This window comes from Oncorhynchus masou, chromosome 14 (assembly GCF_036934945.1).
Source record: "Oncorhynchus masou masou isolate Uvic2021 chromosome 14, UVic_Omas_1.1, whole genome shotgun sequence".
Lineage (NCBI taxonomy): Eukaryota > Metazoa > Chordata > Actinopteri > Salmoniformes > Salmonidae > Oncorhynchus > Oncorhynchus masou.
In genome coordinates, this window is record NC_088225.1 from 32154526 (window position 1) to 32171386 (window position 16861).

General features: G+C 45.3%; 1 long non-coding RNA gene across 1 annotated transcript; it reads right to left on the reverse strand.

Annotated features, from left to right (window-relative positions):
* Positions 1 to 14744: 14744 nt before the first annotated feature.
* Positions 14745 to 16387, reverse strand: LOC135554748 (uncharacterized). The gene is made up of 2 exons (XR_010457733.1): positions 16007 to 16387; positions 14745 to 15657 (listed from the first exon to the last, which is right to left on the reverse strand). It is a non-coding gene; the product is annotated as an uncharacterized LOC135554748 (long non-coding RNA).
* Positions 16388 to 16861: the final 474 nt, after the last annotated feature.

A 16861-nucleotide genomic window follows, 5' to 3' on the forward strand; every position in this document is an offset into this window, starting at 1 on the left:
CAGTCCCTAGACCCTGTCCTCTAGCCTTCAGTCCCTAGACCCTGGCCTCTAGCCTTCAGTCCCTAGACCCTGGCCTCTAGCCTTCAGCCCTTAGACCCTGGCCTCTAGCCTTCAGTCCCTAGACCCTGGCCTCTAGCCAGTCCCTAGACCCTGGCCTCTAGCCTTCAGTCCCTAGACCCTGGCCTCTAGCCTTCAGTCCCTAGACCCTGGCCTCTAGCCTTCAGTCCCTAGACCCTGGCCTCTAGCCTTCAGTCCCTAGACCCTGGCCCTGGCCTAGACCCTGGCCTCTAGCCTTCAGCCCTTAGACCCTGGCCTCTAGCCTTCAGTCCCTAGACCCTGGCCTCTAGCCTTCAGTCCCTAGACCCTGGCCTCTAGCCTTCAGTCCCTAGTCCCTGGCCTCTAGCCTTCAGTCCCTAGACCCTGGCCTCTAGCCTTCAGTCCTAGACCCTGGCCTCAGTCAGTCCCTAGACCCTGGCCTCTAGCCTTCAGTCCCTAGACCCTGGCCTCTAGCCTTCAGTCCCTAGACCCTGGCCTCTAGCCTTCAGTCCCTAGACCCTGGCCTCTAGCCTTCAGTCCCTAGACCCTGGCCTCTAGCCTTCAGTCCCTAGACCCTGGCCTCTAGCCTTCAGTCCCTAGACCCTGGGCCTCAGCCCTAGACCCTGGCCTCTAGCCTTCAGCCCTTAGACCCTGTCCTCTAGCCTTCAGTCCCTAGACCCTGGCCTCTAGCCTTCAGTCCCTAGACCCTGGCCTCTAGTCTTCAGCCCTTAGACCCTGGCTCTCTCTCTCTATTCATTTACACTGTTCCACTTCCTCCTACTCGACTTCTCACTCCATTCCATCTCTGTCTCTTTTCCTCCACCCTTCTGATCTCTTCCTTTCTCTCTCAGAGAGCTGAAGCACAGGTCTATGAAGGAGCCCAACGAGCCCAAGTTTAAGCTTCAGGACTACGTCAACAAGGAGATGAAGAGTGCTGGATGTGCATGTTAGAACACTAGGTGTGTGTGTGTGCGTACGTGTGCGCGTGCTAGCTCGTGTCCTTCACCATGTCAGATGTGTTACACTCATACAAGGTGATGTTATATGACTACCTGTGGCCTCAGCCTGTGAGATAGAGAGCCGATCATGTGTGAGATATACCTACGTCACGAACCACCCAGTTTGTCTTTCCTTTGTCCTCTATGCTCTCTGAAATAATCCATGATGTCCATATTCTAAGGTTATCTGTGAGGCGTCTCACTCCTCTCCTCACCTCCCTCTTTTCCTCTCCTTTCTCTCTTCTCCTCTCTTCACCTCTCTCCCATCTCTCCTCTCTTCACCTCTTTCCCATCTCTCCTCACCTCCCTCTTTTCCTCTCCTTTCTCTCTTCTCCTCTCCACCTCTCTCCCATCTCTCCTCTCTTCACCTCTCTCCCATCTCTCCTCACCTCCCTCTTTTCCTCTCCTTTCTCTCTTCTCCTTTCTTCACCTCTCTCCCATCTCTCCTCTCTTCACCTCTCTCCCATCTCTCCTCTCTTCACCTCTCTCCCATCTCTCCTCACCTCCCTCTTTTCCTCTCCTTTCTCTCTTCTCCTCTCTTCACCTCTCTCCCATCTCTCCTCTCTTCACCTCTCTCCCATCTCTCCTCACCTCCCTCTGATCCTCTCCTTTCTCTCTTCTCCTTTCTTCACCTCTCTCCCATCTCTCCTCTCTTCACCTCTCTCCCATCTCTCCTCTCTTCACCTCTCTCCCATCTCTCCTCACCTCCCTCTTTTCCTCTCCTTTCTCTCTTCTCCTCTCTTCACCTCTCTCCCATCTCTCCTCTCTTCACCTCTCTCCCATCTCTCCTCTCTTCACCTCTCTCCCATCTCTCCTCACCTTTCTCTTTTCCTCTCCTTTCTCTCTTCTCTCCTCCTGTTTTCTGGGACCCACTGCTCCACCTCCTTCTGCATCTGTGAATGTACTTCTACATCCAGCCATGACTCTTACCCCATCAGTGCTTTCTAACACTGTTAACCCTATGACTGTCTGACACTGTTCACCCTATGACTGTCTGACACTGTTAACCCTATGACTGTCTGACACTGTTAACCCTATGACTGTCTGACCATGTTAACCCTATGACTGTCTGACCATGTTAACCTAGTCAGACCATATTAACCCTATGACTGTCGGACCATGTTAACCCTATGACTGTCTGACCCTGTTAACCCCATGACTGTCTGACCATGTTAACCCCATGACTGTCTGACCATGTCAACCCCATGACTGTCTGACCATGTCAACCCCATGACTGTCTGACCATGTCAACCCCATGACTGTCTGACCATGTTAACCCCATGACTGTCTGACCATGTCAACCCCATGACTGTCTGACCATGTCAACCCCATGACTGTCTGACCATGTCAACCCCATGACTGTCTGACCATGTTAACCCTATGACTGTCTGACCATGTTAACCCCATGACTGTCTGACCATGTCAACCCCATGACTGTCTGACCATGTTCAACCTAGTCTGACCATGTTCACCCTATGACTGTCTGACCCTGTTAACCCCATGACTGTCTGACCATGTTAACCCCATGACTGTCTGACCATGTCAACCCCATGACTGTCTGACCATGTTAACCAAGTCTGACCATGTTAACCCTATGACTGTCTGACCATGTTAACCCTATGACTGTCTGACCATGACTGTCTGACCATGTTAACCTTATGACTGTCTGACCATGTTAACCCTATGACTGTCTGATCCACTATGACTGCCTGACTCTGACTGTCTGACCCTGTTAACCCCATGACTGTCTGACCATGTTAACCCTATTACTGTCTGACCATGTTAACCCCATGACTGTCTTACCCTGTTAACCCCATGACTGTCTTACCCTGTTAACCCCATGACTGTCTTACCCTGTTAACCCCATGACTGTCTTACCCTGTTAACCCTATGACTGTCTGACCATGTTACCCTATGACTGTCTGACCATGTTACCCTATGACTGTCTGACCCTGTTAACCCCATGACTGTCTGACCCTGTTAACCCCATGACTGTCTGACCCTGTTAACCCCATGACTGTCTGACCCTGTTAACCCCATGACTGTCTGACCCTGTTAACCCCAGGACTGTCTGACCATGTTAACCCTTTGACTGTCTGACCATGTTAACCCTTTGACTGCCTGACCCTGACTGTCTGACCCTGTTAACCCTATGACTGTCTGACCATGTTAACCCTATTACTGTCTGACCATGTTAACCCTATGACTGTCTGATCCACTATGACTGTCTGACCCTGACTGTCTGACCCTGTTAACCCTATGACTGTCTGACCATGTTAACCCTATGACTGTCTGACCATGTTAACCCTATGACTGTATGACGCAGTTAACCCTTTCACTGTCTGACCATGTTAACCCTATGACTGTCTGACCATGTTAACCCTTTGTCTGTCTGACCATGTTAACCCCATGACTGTCTGACACTGTTAACCCCATGACTGTCTGACCCTGTTAACCCCATGACTGTCTGACCCTGTTAACCCTATGACTGTCTGACCGTGTTACCCTATGACTGTCTGACCGTGTTAACCTATGACTGTCTGACCATGATAACCCTTTGACTGTCTGACCCTGTTAACCCTATGACTGTCGGACCCTGACTGTGTAACCATGTTAACCCTATGACTGTCTGACCATGTTAACCCTATGACTGTCTGACCATGAATGTCTGACCATGATAACCCTTTGACTGTCTGACCCTGTTAACCCTATGACTGTCTGACCATGTTAACCCTATGACTGTCTGACCCTGACTGTGTAACCATGTTAACCCTATGACTGTCTGACCATGTTAACCCTATGACTGCCTGACCATGAATGTCTGACCATGATAACCCTTTTGACTGTCTGACCCTGTTAACCCTATGACTGTCTGACCATGTTAACCCTATTACTGTCTGATCCACTAGGACTGTCTGACCATGAAGGTTTGACCATGTTAATCCTATGACTGTCTGACCATTTTAACCCTATGACCGTCTGACCCTGTTAATCCTATGACTGTCTGACCATGTTAACCCTTTGACTGTCTGACAATGACGGTCTGCCATGACTTTCGGACCATGTTAACCCCATGACTGTCTGACCATGTTAACCCCATGAATCTGACCCTGTTAAGCCTATGACTGTCTGACCATGTTAACCCTATGACTGTCTGACCATGTTAACCCTATGACTGCCTGACCATGAATGTCTGACCATGATAACCCTTTTGACTGTCTGACCCTGTTAACCCTATGACTGTCTGACCATGTTAACCCTATTACTGTCTGATCCACTAGGACTGTCTGACCATGAAGGTTTGACCATGTTAATCCTATGACTGTCTGACCATTTTAACCCTATGACTGTCTGACCCTGTTAACCCCATGACTGTCTGACCCTGTTAACCCCATGACTATCTGACCCTGTTAACCCCATGACTGTCTGACCCTGTTAACCCCATGACTATCTGACCCTGTTAACCGCATGACTGTCTGACCCTGTTAACCCCATGACTATCTGACCCTGTTAACCGCATGACTGTCTGACCATGTTAACCCTTTGACTGTCTGACAATGACGGTCTGGCCATGACTTTCGGACCATGTTAACCCCATGACTGTCTGACCATGTTAACCCCATGAATCTGACCCTGTTAAGCCTATGACTGTCTGACCATGTTAACCCTTTGACTGTCTGACCATGACTGTCCGACCATGTTAACCCTATGACTGTCTGACCATGTTTCTCTATGACTGTCTGACCATGTTAACCCTTTGACTGTCTGGCCATGACTGTCTGACCATGTTAACCCCATGACTGTCTGACCCTGTTAACCCCATGACTGTCTGAGCCTGTTAATCCCAGGACTCTCTGACCATGTTACCCTATGACTGTCTGACCCTGTTAACCCTATGACTGTCTGACCCTGTTAACACCATGACTATCTGACCCTGTTAATCCCATTACTGTCTGACCATGTTACCCTATGACTGTCTGACCATGTTATCCTATGACTGTCTGACTAACATGGTCGGACAGTCATGGTCAGACAGTCAAAGGGTAACAGGGTCAGACAGTCATAGGGTAACATAGTCCTGACCTGGTTAACCCTATGACTGTCTGACCATGTTTCCCTATGACTGTCTGACCTTGATAACCCTTTGACTGTCTGACCATGACTGTCCGACCATGTTAACCTTATGACTGTCTGACCATGTTAACCCCATGACTGTCTGACCCTGTTAACCCCATGACTGTCTGACCCTGTTAACCCCATGACTATCTGACCCTGTTAACCCCATGACTATCTGACCCTTTTAAACCCCATGACTATCTGACCCTGTTAACCCCAGGACTGTCTGTTAACCCCATGACTGTCTGACCCTGTTAACCCCATGACTGTCTGACCCTGTTAACCCCATGACTGTCTGACCCTGTTAACCCCATGACTGTCTGACCCTGTTAACCGCATGACTGTCTGTTAACCCCAGGACTGTCTGACCCTGTTAACCCCATGACTATCTGACCCTGTTAAACCCCATGACTGTCTGACCGTGTTAACCCCAGGACTGTCTGACCCTGTTAACCGCATGACTGTCTGACCCTGTTCACCCTGTTAATGTCTGACCATGTTAACCCTGGCTTTCTGACCTGGTTAACCCTATGACTGTCTGACCATGACTGTCTGACCATGTTACCCAATGACTGTCTGACCATGTTACCCTATGACTGTCTGACCATGACTGTCTGACCCTGTTAACCCCATGACTGTCTGACCATGACTGTCTGACCCTGTTAACCCCATGACTGTCTGACCCTGTTAACCCCATGACTGTCTGACCCTGTTAACCCCATGACTATCTGACCCTGTTAACCCCATGACTGTCTGACCCTGTTAACCCCATGACTATCTGACCCTGTTAACCGCATGACTGTCTGACCCTGTTAACCCCATGACTATCTGACCCTGTTAACCGCATGACTGTCTGACCCTTTTAACCGCATGACTGTCTGACCCTGTTAACCCTGTTACTGTCTGACCCTGTTAACCCTGTTACTGTCTGACCCTGTTAACCCTGTTACTGTCTGACCATGTGAACCCTGCCTTTCTGACCTGGTTAACCCTATGACTGTCTGACCCTGTTAACCCTATGACTGTCTGACCCTGTTAACCCTATGACTGTCTGTCCCTGTTAACCCCATGACTGTCTGTCCCTGTTAACCCCATGACTGTCTGACCCTGTTAACCCTATGACTGTCTGACCCTATGACTGTCTGACCCTGTTAACCCTATGACTGTCTGACCCTGTTAACCCTATGACTGTCTGTCCCTGTTAACCCTATGACTGTCTGTCCCTGTTAACCCTATGACTGTCTGACCCTGTTAACCCTATGACTGTCTGTCCCTGTTAACCCTATGACTGTCTGTCCCTGTTAACCCTATGACTGTCTGTCCCTGTTAACCCTATGACTGTCTGTCCCTGTTAACCCTATGAGTTAACCCTATGACTGTCTGTCCCTGTTAACCCTATGACTGTCTGTCCCTGTTAACCCTATGACTGTCTGTCCCTGTTAACCCTATGACTGTCTGACCCTGTTAACCCTATGACTTTCTGACCCTATGACTGTCTGACCCTGTTAACCATATTACTGTCTGACCCTGTTAACCCTTTGAATGTCTGTACCCTCTATTACCCATAGAATGACTGACTGTATTCCTCCATGTATTTTATCCTCCTAGTCCCTATGCCAACTTCAAATTCGGCCTAACTGGTCATTTCCATGGTGCTTCGAGCCAGATAGTGTATATTTTCCTGGACAACTCCGCATTACCCTATGACCCCCGTATTTAACCTTATCACTGACTGACAACCTCTTCTCATTGACCACCGAGCTATGCGCTTCCAGAACCTCTCATGACTGCAGCTTCCCGTCTAGCTCACTCAAACTAGCTTATCTAGAACCACTCAAACTAGCTGATAGAGAACCACTCAAACTAGCTGATCTAGAGCCACTCAAACTATCTGATCTATAACCACTCAAACTAGCTGATCTAGAGCCACTCAAACTAGCTGATCTAGAGCCACTCAAACTAGCTGATCTATAACCACTCAAACTAGCTGGTCTAGAACTACTCAAACTAGCTGATCTATAACCACTCAAACTAGCTGATCCTAGAGCCACTCAAACTAGCTGGTCTAGAGCTACTTAAACGAGCTGATCTAGAGCCACTCGAACTAGCTGATCTATAACCTCTCAAACTAGCTGATCTATAAACACTCAAACTAGCTGATCTATAACCACTCAAACTAGCTGATCTATAACCACTCAAACTAGCTGATCTAGAACCACTCAAACTAGCTGATCTAGAGCCACTCAAACTAGCTGATCTAGAGCCACTCCAACTAGCTGGTCTTGAACTACTCAAACTAGCTGATCTAGAGCCACTCGAACTATCTGATCTATAACCTCTTAAACTTGTTGATCTAGAACCACTCAAACGAGCTGATCTATAACCACTCAAACTAGCTGATCTAGAACCACTCAAACTAGCTGATCTAGAACCACTCAAACTAGCTGATCTAGAACCACTCAAACTAGCTGATCTAGAACCACTCAAACTAGCTGATCTAGAACCACTCAAGCTAGCTGATATATAACCACTCAAACTAGCTGATCTAGAGCCACTCAAACTAGCTGATCTAGAGCCACTCCAACTAGCTGGTCTTGAACTACTCAAACTAGCTGATCTAGAGCCACTCGAACTATCTGATCTATAACCTCTTAAACTTGTTGATCTAGAACCACTCAAACGAGCTGATCTATAACCACTCAAACTAGCTGATCTATAACCACTCAAACTAGCTGATCTAGAACCACTCAAACTAGCTGATCTATAACCACTCAAACTAGCTGATCTAGAACCACTCAAACTAGCTGATCTAGAACCATCTCAAACTAGCTGATCTAGAACCACTCAAACTAGCTGATCTAGAACCACTCAAACTAGCTGATCTAGAACCACTAGAACCACTCAAACTAGCTGATCTAGCTACTGTTTTAGCCTATTTCTTTTTAAATGACTTCTTGTTGATTATTTTGCTTAACAAGCACCTTGAGATTCTGTCTGTAATGAAGAGCTATAAAAGTTGAATCAATGATTATTATTATCCCTGGTTGACCCCATGACCCTTGCAGTCTACCTTCCTATCACTGAATGACTCCTGGCTTATGTCCCAATTATCACTCCTTTCTCCCAAAGTGTGCACTTGTTTACATCCCTTCACTGATCTGAAAGGGTTAGTATGATTGGTATAAAAAGCATGATGGAAACTAGCCCATACCTCCACCAATCCAATGCTTTTAGATTTGTGGTAAGTAGTGTACAAGTACACTTCAGGAAAAAGATGTTTATGGGACACACCACCTATCACTGAATGAACCTCCATCACTGTCTTACTCTGTTAAACTCCACTGTCAGTTCTGCTGCCTGATCCAACGTGTTCATAATAAGAAGAGGAAAAGAGTCCCGCAGAGCTCATTGTATTCATGTATCCCTGAGTCTGGATGAATGTATATATTGTATGTAGTCCAATGTATATAGTCAGGTCATTGTCAGTTGTCAGGCTGGCTCAGTCTCACAGTACAGATGTAGGATCTTAATTTGAGCCAGTTCTTGACCACAGGAAAATAATCCAGCAGCAACTGGAAATGTGAATTATTATGTGGATTAAAATGATTGGACATTTTTGTAGGGGTTGATACATTTTCGTTAAGGCAAATCAAGTCTGACATTTTAAAGTGGAAATTACAATCTTTAGAAGCCTTTTTAAACCTTGAATACATCACACATTTGCTTTTCCTCTCAGCGACAAAGAGTGATCAAATGTAAGATTCTACATCAGTAAGTCAAATGTTCAGGCCTTTTCAGCCTACTTCAACTCACCAGCATTCTAATCTCCTACAGTGGTATTCATTTAAAACAAGCATTTTGCTAAAGATCACCCATAACCGAATGTAGTGAAATGTATATTCAACGTTAAAGTCAAGACATTGATGGAAAATGTTAGAAGTTAAAGTGTAGTGTCTTACCTGTCAATCAAAATAAAGGCAGATTGGAATTCAGTGGCAATTTCAAAATCACTCTGAAGTCCAATACATCTAAAGTAAGTACAGTTTTAGAGATAGATTATGGTTAATGCATACATCTATTTTTCTGGTGGAAAAATACTAATTACGATGTACAAAATGTTGAATTGATTTAAGTTGTCTTTTCCTGCCAGTAAATGTTTAGTCGAGCCTTCCGTAGATCTCTTGTAGTTGTGGTAAGTGTAGACCTAGCTTGATAATGAAGCGTTGAACCTGGAGAGAACTCAAATGAAGCAAATCAAATATTTTTTGTGAATTTTGTCTAAAGTGTTGTACAGTCATTTGGAACGAAATATAGAATAATGAAGAAAGGAAACCAATAATATTTTGCAATATCTTTATGACTTGGCTATTGTTTCATGTTGTTTGAATCATCAATACTCTTTTGCTGCCTATTTTTTGTAATATACTGTATATATGGTGAATGTTATTTATATAAAGTGTTTGTCATCTTTAAATGTTTAATCAGGTTCATATCTTTTGAAAATCTTCAAGGATGTTTGTATTTACATGACATTATTTTACTTTTCTTCCTTAACCACAAATGAAGATGTCATGTTGTTAGATTCTCATCTTTTATCAGTTCTCGGTTAATAATCAGTATTTCACAAAGATCCTTCATGTACTTTCAGTGTATTACCATCAACATCCATAGACACAGCATATTAAATGTACAGTATTTACATTGAAATTAGATGTTCAGACAATGTGTTGTTATACCTTCATGAGATGTTTTACTACTTTTCAGTGTCCAACGACTTTCTTCTCAAACTAAAGTTCAACACAATAAAGATTACAACAAAATACTAGTCATTGTTGGGACTCTTGATCTAATCCAATGTGTCTCAATCTCTTTTTGTCACTTAAAAAGAACACATTGGAAGTCATGGAGTTTCTCAATTGGTAAAAAGTCTGTCCTCTTCTCTACTCCTAAGTACTTTTCTCTTTCGTGACCCATAAAACGAAAAGTGGTCGCCATATGTAGACAAGTGTCAATTTGTTAATAGGCGAACGGAGTAGTGTCCTCCTCAATAGCCTTCTCCCAGCGAGGAAGCACAAATGTGCCCGCTCGGCTCCGTATCGTAGAAGCCTTTTGAAATCCGCCACAAAATCAGTTGTTTTCTTCTCGGAAGAGAAACGCATGCTCACATTTAAAAACTATATGCTACTAAATCTGTTGTCTATAAAATGTCTGGCTACATTTATTTTTAACACTTTACACATGTTTTGGGATTCCTCTCTAAATGACGGTGCACGAGTGAAGGCAGGTCTAATTTAATGCAAGCACATGTGTCCACGTTTTCAACCAGGAGAGGGCAGCGGAGAGGACGCGAAGAGTCGAGCAAATTGAATTGAGATTCTTCCCATGTAAAAATCTGAATGAGAGTGTGTTCAAAGTTTTGACTTTGTCTCCCCCTGCTGGTAAAGATAAGTTACAATACATGGAAAGAACCTGTAGGCAGGACACCAAAATTACATATTAGAATACTTTAGAAATTCATCCTTCCATGTTTTCTTTAAGATGAGCAATTTCTGAAGTATTTGAAGTAACATCAACTGACATATTAAATAGTATTTTTTTTCACTGGAGAAACCTTTTCAAGTAATTCACAATTCTCCCTTTCAAATTTAGTCATTTACAGCTATAAAATACAAAAAAATGGTTCCTGTACCTGCAGTGCTTGTCATAATGTTAAGCTTCACAACACAAAGCAATAAATAAATTAATATACATCTGCACCAATACAAAGAAATGAACAAGGAAATACATCCACAGAATCAATGTCTGTCTCTCTAGTAGTTTCCAAAACAGAGCAGTTATTATTCACTAGAGACACAAAATGGCCCGATCACATTCAGTCAGTTCCCACTGGCCTTGAAATGTATTATTCACCAGAGACACAAAATGGCCCGATGTATAATTCACCAGAGACACAAAATGGCTTGATCACATTCAGTCAGTTCCCACTGGCCTTGAAATGCAGAGACACAAAATTCGAGTCAGTTCCCACTGGCCTTGAAATTATTTCACCAGAGACACAAAATGGCCCGATCGCATTCAGTCAGTTCCCACTAGCCTTGAAATGTATAATTCACCAGAGACACAAAATGGCCCGATCGCATTCAGTCAGTTCCCACTGGCCTTGAAATGTATTATTCACCAGAGACACAAAATGGCCCGATCGCATTCAGTCAGTTCCCACTGGCCTTGAAATGTATTATTCACCAGAGACACAAAATGCCCGATCGCATTCAGTCAGTTCCCACTGGCCTTGAAATGTATTATTCACTGAAATGGCCCGATCACATTCAGTCAGTTCCCACTGGCCTTGAAATGTATTATTCACTAGAGACACAAAATGGCCCGATCACATTCAGTCAGTTCCCACTGGCCTTGAAATGTATTATTCCAGAGACACAAAATGGCCCTATCACATTGTCAGTTCCCACTGGCCTTGAAATGTATTATTCACCAGAGACACAAAATGGCCCGATCACATTGTCAGTTCCCACTGGCCTTGAAATGTATTATTCACCAGAGACACAAAATGGCCCGATCACATTCAGTCAGTTCCCACTGGCCTTGAAATGTATTATTCACCAGAGACACAAAATGGCCCGATCACATTCAGTCAGTTCCCACTGGCCTTGAAATGTATTATTCACTAGAGACACAAAATGGCCCGATCACATTCAGTCAGTTCCCACTGGCCTTGAAATGTATTATTCACCAGAGACACAAAATGGCCCGATCACATTCAGTCAGTTCCCACTGGCCTTGAAATGTATAATTCAGTCCAGTCTCAAAAGAGAAGAAAATATTCACTATCAACTATCAAAGCAGCATAACATTAGCTTGGTCCCAGATCTGTTAGTGCAGTTTTGCCAACTTGAGGATGGCCATTGGACTTGTCAAGATCACATTAACAGATCTGGGACCAGGTTAGCATATCATGTCATTTAACAAACAAGGTCCACATCACACTCGTACATTCAGTCCAGGAGCCAACATTACACATATACCAGCTGTATCTCTTTTGTAAATGGTCAAATCAAATCCAAATCAAATTTTATTTGTCACATACACATGGTTAGCAGATGTTAATGCGAGTGTAGCGAAATGCTTGTGCTTCTAGTTCCGACAATGCAGTAATAACCAACAAGTAATCTAACTAACAATTCCTAAACTACTGTCTTATACACAGTGTAAGGGGATAAAGAATATGTACATAAGGATATATGAATGAGTGATGGTACAGAGCAGCATAGGCAAGATACAGTAGATGGTATCGAGTACAGTATATACATATGAGATGAGTATGTAAACAAAGTGGCATAGTTAAAGTGGCTAGTGATACATGTATTACATAAGGATGCAGTAGATGATAGAGTACAGTATATACGTGTGCATATGAGATGAATAATGTAGGGTAAGTAACATTATATAAGGTAGCATTGTTTAAAGTGGCTAGTGATATATTTACATCATTTCCCATCAATTCCCATTATTAAAGTGGCTGGAGTTGAGTCAGTGTCAGTGTGTTGGCAGAAGCCACTCAATGTTAGTGGTGGCTGTTTAACAGTCTGATGGCCTTGAGATAGAAGCTGTTTTCAGTCTCTCGGTCCCAGCTTTGATGCACCTGTACTGACCTCGCCTTCTGGATGATAGCGGGGTGAACAGGCAGTGGCTCGGGTGGTTGATGTCCTTGATGATCTTTATGGCCTTCCTGTAACATCGGGTGGTGTAGGTGTCCTGGAGGGCAGGTAGTTTGCCCCGGTGATGCGTTGTGCAGACCTCACTACCCTCTGGAGAGCCTTACGGTTGAGGGCGGAGCAGTTGCCGTACCAGGCGGTGATACAGCCCGCCAGGATGCTCTCGATTGTGCATCTGTAGAAGTTTGTGAGTGCTTTTGGTGACAAGCCGAATTTCTTCAGCCTCCTGAGGTTGAAGAGGCGCTGCTGCGCCTTCTTCACGATGCTGTCTGTGTGAGTGGACCAATTTAGTTTGTCTGTGATGTGTATGCCGAGGAACTTAAAACTTGCTACTCTCTCCACTACTGTTCCATCTATGTGGATAGGGGGGTGTTCCCTCTGCTGTTTCCTGAAGTCCACAATCATCTCCTTAGTTTTGTTGACGTTGAGTGTGAGGTTATTTTCCTGACACCAAACTCCGAGGGCCCTCACCTCCTCCCTGTAGGCCGTCTCGTTGTTGTTATTTTCTCACGACAACCTGAACCTTCTCATCAATGACCTCAACCACTAATCTGCACTATACTGCCTTTGCACTATGTACACCTCTGTAGAACACAGTATCCACGGCAGGACCCCTCGCTCTGCTGATATAGATATAGCCCCTCTGTAGATGGTCTGTTCCCACTGTCATCAGCCTCTACTCCACAGTTTGATGTTTTGTGGTCACTGTTCCGATGTTGTTCATTCTGTATGATGTCTATGTGTCTGTATTCTGTTTGTATATTGTCTACTGCTGGCAGCACCAAGGCACATTCTGGGTATGTGTAAATGTACTTGGTGAATAATGGTGATTTGGATTAATGGCCCCCTCTTCCCTATAGTGTACTACTACTACCAGAGCCCTATAAAGGTGTTTTATGGGGAATAGGGTGCCATTTCAGATGTATTCCTGAGTCCAACGACATGGAAAGATAAAGTGACGAAGAGGGTGGAGTTGGCACAAAGCTGAGTCTGGAGATACATGAGGCAGGGTCATAGAGATGAATAGAGGGTGGAGTTGGCACAAAGCTGAGTCTGGAGATACATGAGGCAGGGTCATAGAGATGAATAGAGGGTGGAGTTGGCACAAAGCTGAGTCTGGAGATACATGAGGCAGGGTCATAGAGATGAATAGAGGGTGGAGTTGGCACAAAGCTGAGTCTGGAGATACATGAGGCAGGGTCATAGAGATGAATAGAGGGTGCACTTGCCAGAAAATCTGTTTTAGCATGTGTAGTGCCTAATGCTGAGCGATTAATCTAAATGTCGGTTATTTTTCATTTTTTGAACAACTAATTGACCGACGGAGGTTATATTATTTGAATTCCATTTTGTTTGGGTTGCACAGTTTCTCTAGAAACTCTAGATAGATTGCATACAGCCTGAACTGTGCAATATAGTAGGGAGTTTCCAACAGGGCTAATATTCAACATAGTTTAGTGCATAAACGTGGTAATTAACTACAATGACCATAATCCATTGCGAATCTACTTGTCCCATCTGTGTTTCTTTTCAATTGCTATGGAATGTGTGATTGTGAGGTGATATAGAGAGCATCTGTTGCAAGATATCTCTACCTGAAAATACATGATCTAAGTGATTGTTAGCTGGTATTCAGCAGTCATAAAATATGCCTTATTTACTTTAAAGAACAACTAAAATTGTGATTTTGTCAGACAGCAAAGGCAGCAGCTCTATGGAGATGAGATGATGACTTGGAATGAAATAATAAAGTCATCAATAGAAACAAATGTAAATACACAACAACTGAATATTTGATGAAAGTAATGTGAATAAATGATGGGAATTAAGTGGTAAGCAGTAATGGGACGTCACTACCTTCATGGGACTTTTATTCATTTGTTTTATTCTGTGTTGTTACAGTATTCAACCCACATTATGAATAGCGCATTTAATGTAAAAAATACTTGATTATTTTCTTATCTAACCGAAACCGAACCGACCTCAAAAAGCACTAATCACTCAGCACTAGCAGCGCCATTGAAGGGTATGTAGTCAACTTGGTGGGACTTCCTATGAGTTAAAGAGGTCAACATAATTCTGGGCTCTCTTTCCAACTATACTGAACAAAAATATAAATGCAACATGTAAAGTGTTTCATGAGCTGAAATAAAAAATCCCAGAAATGTTCCATTTGCACAAAAAGCTTATTTCTCTCCAATTTTGTGCACACATTTGTTTACATCCCTGTTAGTGAGCATTTGTCAAGATAATACATCCACCTGACAGGTGTGGCATATAAAGAAGATTGTTAAACAGCATGATCATTACACAGGTGCACCTTGTGCAGGAGACAATAAAAGGCCAATCTAAAATGTGCAGTTTTGTCACACAACACAATGGCACAGATGTCTCAAGTTTTAAGGGACCATGCAATTGGCATGCTAACTGCAGGAACGTACACCAGAGCTGTTGCCAGCCAGGGTAGCCTAGTGGTTAGAGCGTTGGACTAGTAACCGAAAGACTGCAAGTTCAAATCCTCGAGCTGACAAGGTACAAATCTGTGGTTCTTCCCCTGAACAGGCAGTTAACCCACTGTTCCTAGGCCGTCATTGAAAATAAGAATTTGTTCTTAACTGACTTGCCTAGTTAAATAAAGGTAAATAAGACATCTCCAATGTCATTTTAGAGAATTTGCCAGTATGTCCAACCAGCCTCACAACCGCAGACCACGTTTAACCACGCCAGCCCAGGACCTCCACAACCGCAGACCACGTGTAACCACGCCAGCCCAGGACCTCCACAACCACAAACCACGTTTAACCACACCAGCCCAGGACCTCCACAACCACAGACCACGTGTAACCACGCCAGCCCAGGACAACCACAAACCATGTGTAACCATGCCAGCCCAGGACCTCCACAACCACAGACCACGTGTAACCACGCCAGCCCAGGACCTCCACAACCACAGACCACGTGTAACCACGCCAGCCCAGGACCTCCACCATGTGTAACCATGCCAGCCCAGACCACAGATGTAACCACGCCAGCCCAGGACCTCCACAACCACAGACCACGTGTAACCATGCCAGCCCAGAACCTCCACAACCAGCAGACCCACATGTAACCACGCCAGCCCAGGACCTCCACAACCGCAGACCACGTGTAACCACGCCAGCCCAGGACCTCCACAACCGCAGACCACGTTTAACCACGCCAGCCCAGGACCTCCACAACCGCAGACCACGTGTAACCACGCCAGCCCAGGACCTCCACAACCACAGACCACGTGTAACCACGCCAGCCCAGGACAACCACAAACCATGTGTAACCATGCCAGCCCAGAACCTCCACAACCGCAGACCACGTGTAACCACGCCAGCCCAGGACCTCCACAACCACAGACCACGTGTAACCACGCCAGCCCAGGACAACCACAAACCATGTGTAACCATGCCAGCCCAGGACCTCCACAACCACAGACCACGTGTAACCACGCCAGCCCAGGACAACCACAAACCATGTGTAACCCGCCAGCCCAGAACCTCCACAACCACAGACCACGTGTAACCACGCCAGCCCAGGACCTCCACAACCACAGACCACGTGTAACCATGCCAGCCCAGGACCTCCACAACCACAGACCATGTGTAACCACGCCAGCCCAGGACAACCACAGACCCGTGTAACCGCCAGCCCAGGACCTCCACAAGCCACAGACCACGTGTAACCCGCCAGCCCAGGACCTCCAAACCTCCTACAGACCACGTGTAACCACGCCAGCCCAGGACCTCCACAACCACCCGTAACCACGCCAGCCCAGGACCTCCACAACCACAGACCCACGTGTAACCACGCCAGCCCAGGACAACCACAGACCATGTGTAACCATGCCAGCCCAGGACCTCCACAACCACAGACCACGTGTAACCACGCCAGCCCAGGACCTCCACAACCACAGACCACGTGTAACCACGCCAGCCCAGGACAACCACAGAC